At 38.1% G+C, this 4,013-nt stretch overlaps 1 long non-coding RNA gene across 1 annotated transcript; it reads left to right on the top strand.

Moving 5' to 3' along the window:
* Positions 1-2,012: 2,012 nt before the first annotated feature.
* LOC138880305 (uncharacterized) lies at positions 2,013-2,684 on the top strand. The gene is made up of 3 exons (XR_011402836.1): positions 2,013-2,093; positions 2,245-2,346; positions 2,508-2,684. It is a non-coding gene; the product is annotated as an uncharacterized lncRNA (long non-coding RNA).
* The last annotated feature ends 1,329 nt before the right edge of the window (positions 2,685-4,013 follow it).

Below are 4,013 nucleotides of genomic sequence, written 5' to 3'. Positions count from 1 at the left end.
TATAGCGTTACGATGTGAAAGTCCGGGGTTTCAAACCCTCAGAACAACATTTACATCTATTACTCACGTCTAGCCGGCCAAAGACTAGCTCGCAATGCCCTTTCCTCTTGAATCGACCTCCTCGCGCGTCGAATCTGGCCAAAACCACAGCGAATACTTTACAATAGGCTAAGGGAATATAACCCTATCGAAAAGACTCCAAAAATATCGAAAATCACAAAATTTGCAAAACCCGAGCCCCGGGCCCACTTCTCGAAATCCAGAAAATTTTAGATCAATACGATCCTTATTTTTCCACGAGTCTATACATATCAAATTCACAAGAATCGAAGTCCATTTGACCCCTCAAATCACTAGTTTAAACTCTCTTAAGTTTCAAGCCCTAACCTCCATTTTTATCTTTAATTCCTTGGATTTTCAGTGTTAATCCATGTCTTTATACCATAATATCATAATCTAAGTCCAAAAATTCATACCGGATGAAAACTATCGAAACCCTCTTCAAAAGTCGCCCAAAACCTCCTTAGTCCGAAGTCCAAAATGTTTGTTCTCTTTCAAAATCGTGAAAACACTGTTCACTTAACACAACCCAGGTTTCCCTTCTGCAGTCACTGCTTTTGCACCCAATCCACCGCTTCTGCGGTTTAACTTAAAAGATCCAAGTCTGCTTCAGCGGTAAAATATCTGCTCCTGCGGAACCGCTTCAGCGGCCAGGCTTCCGCTTCTGCGGAACCTGCCCTGAGCACCACTTCCGCTTCTGCGCTCCCATCGACCGCTTCTGTGAGACCGCACCTGCGGTCCCAAAATCGCAGGTGCGAAAATACCAGATGCCAGAAAAGTTCAGCAATTCCCAAATCTAAATTTCACCCCGTTGGCCATTCGAAAGCATCCCGAGACCCCCGGGACCTCAACCAAAAACACAGATGGGACCCAATACCTTATTCAAACTCGCTCGAACCTTCAAAACACTATAGTTAACACCAAAATCATCAAACTTCAACTGAATTTGCACACAGATCCCAAATCACCTAACTAAGCTACTGCAACTCTCGGAATTCCATTCCGAGCCTCGAGTCCAAATCTCACCGATTAACCGGATATCGCCAAAATGCTAACTTCGCCAATTCAAGCCTAATTCTACACCGAACCTCCAAAATTACTTCCGATTGCGCTCCTAAGCCTCAAATTATCCCCAAAGCTAACCGAATCGTAGGAAATCACATCCGAGCCCTCTAACTCACAAGTCAACTTTTGGTTGACCTTTCCAAACCAACCTTCCCTTAAAGAGACTAATTGCCCCATTTCCTACCAAATCCATTCCGAATCAACTCAAACTCATCAAACACATATAATGAAACATGAAGAATCAATAGACGAGGAAAACGGGACCAAAACACATGAGACAACGGGTCGGGTCGTCACAGGAGGGGACAATAAAATTAGTATGAGGGCCCTAGATGTATATATAGTAATATATACATGGTTTTTTCCGAGCCTATAGGGTGCCAGTGATCCCTCACCTCTCAACGTGATTCCGCCCCAATGCCTTGTTTATTGAATTGTGTCGTAAAATGAAAATGCTAACATTCTTGCTCTTTGGAGATTGTAAGGTTTGGAGAGGGACTAAGGTCAGGGAACATACTTTTCAAATCAAATTAAGTTTAAATAAACGTACTTATTAGTTAATTAACCATGCTACTAAGCAAAAGTACTTATTAGTCAATATATATACTTTTCAAATCAAATTAAATAATTTAATCTTAGGAGAGTCACGAGAAGATGCATAAAATCTTTGATATATGGTAATGTTGTATGTTCTTTAACTAACCTTCCATAAACCAAATAATTTCTTTGACCAGCTAACCAAATTTTAAGAATTGAAATTAAAAACATTTCCTAATTGGCATTATGGTAACTTTATCTTCAAAAAGTAATTAGCAGGTTCTTAATGAACCAAATATTACTACTATATAATATGGTGATCAGAAGCACTGTAAAGTAAATTAAAAAAAAAAAGAACATTCTTCTACATAAGATGGCCAAGACTTTGCTGACTCTTTTTGTGGTAGTCACCTTATTGATTGTTTCAAGAGGTAAGTTTATCTTTGTCTCAATCATTTTCAATCACTTATAAACTTACATCACATGTGATAAATATATGGTTGTTTAATTTTTGCATGAAGCATATTTTACTTGTCACATATTCGTAATATGTATAATGACTAACAATTTTGTGATTTTCAGATGGGGTGACATGTACATCATGTCAGACTATAACAGATTGTCGTTTTCTGTCTTGTTATCCTAACTGGGTAAGTTGTATCGGTGGGAACTGCATATGTAAAGGTCTCTCCTTCCTTCTCTCACATGCATCATTTCTCTCACTCTATTTATCTTTCTCATAACTAGTCTTTAGGCGACACACAACTTTTTACTTGTCCCATATTATTATAACTAAATTTTTATATATGTCTTGGCAAGGTGCTAACGAATTTTCTAATTTTCAGATCCGCCGCCAGGAACGATCATATGTTTTGGTACATTAGATTGTGAACGTTTTATGAAATGTAACGTTGGGTCTCCAAAATGTGTTAACCAGAAATGCATTTGTAGTAATTAACTCAAGACAAAATCTCGTTGTTTTATTGGTGGATGAATATTGTGTTCAATTCGATGATGTTTATTTGAAGAAATAAATGGCAATAAAAATTTGCATTACCGGGAATCTTATTTATTTGCTATTTTAGATCTTAAGTGTGTTTTATGAATATATTGTTTCGTTGTGTTTTATGAATATTGTTATTATATTTCATCGGAGTGGCACATTTGGCGTCTCTAGCTAGAATGCAAGGTTGAAGTTTTAACATTGAATTATCACTCAATTCACATCTTCAAAAGATTATGGTCTAATTCTTGAAGGTTAGATAACCTTTTTCATCTTGGTTAATAGTCAAGAATTGATTTCTTTTGTGCATATATAACACGATTAGCTATATATTGGGTTTCACTTTCACCGAATTCTAGTGGAAAATTCACATAAACTCTTTTTGCCCACCAAATTATTGGTAGGGAAAAATTCAACATTTTTAAAAAAAATTATTACATCGGGGAAGGGAAAAGGAAATAAAAATGCTACCGTATTAGGCTTTGAACCCTCCAACTCAAATGATGCAATACAAGTATACAACGAGCTCATATTAGGATCCTTACATAAATAGCCGATCATATTTCAATAAGTTCAAAATAAAACCCTTAAGGCCAAGGGCCTTCGCCATCAAAGATAGAAAGGTTCGACCTCGTTCAAACTCAGACGGGATGTTATTTCGATAAGTTCGAAATAACACCCTTAAGGCCAAGGTCCTTCGCTATCAAAGATAGAAAGGTTCGACCTCGTTTGAACTCAGACGAGTTGTTATTTCGATAAGTTCGAAATAACACCCTTAAGGCCACGGGCCTTTGCCATCAAAGATAGAAAGGTTCGACCTCGTTCGAACTCAGACATGCTGTTATTTCGATAAGTTCGAAATAAAACCCTTAAGGCCAAGGGCCTTCACCATCAAAGAAAGAAAGGTTCGACCTCGTTCGAACTTAGACGGGATGTTATTTCGATAAGTTCGAAATAACACCCTTAAGGCCAAGGTCCTTCACTATCAAAGATAGAAAGGTTCGACCTCGTTTGAACTCAGACGGGCTGTTATTTCGATAAGTTCGAAATAACACCCTTAAGGCCAAGGGGCTTCGCCATCGAAGATAGAAAGGTTTAACCTCGTTCGAACTCAGACAGGTTGTTATTTCGGTAAGTTCGAAATAATACCCTTATGGCCAAAGGGCCTTCACCATCAAAGATAGAAAGCTTCGATCTCGTTCGAACTCAGACGTGCTGTTATTTCGATAAGTTCAAAATAACACCCTTATGGCCAAGGGCCTTCGCAATCAACGAAAGATAGGTTTGACCTCGTTCAAACTTAGACGGGTTGCTATTTCGATAAGATCTAAATAAGACCCTTAAGGCC

This window comes from Nicotiana sylvestris, chromosome 10 (genome assembly GCF_000393655.2).
Source record: "Nicotiana sylvestris chromosome 10, ASM39365v2, whole genome shotgun sequence".
NCBI lineage: Eukaryota > Viridiplantae > Streptophyta > Magnoliopsida > Solanales > Solanaceae > Nicotiana > Nicotiana sylvestris.
The sequence above is the reverse complement of the archived record's forward strand: the minus strand, read 5'-3'. Positions and strand labels throughout refer to the sequence as shown.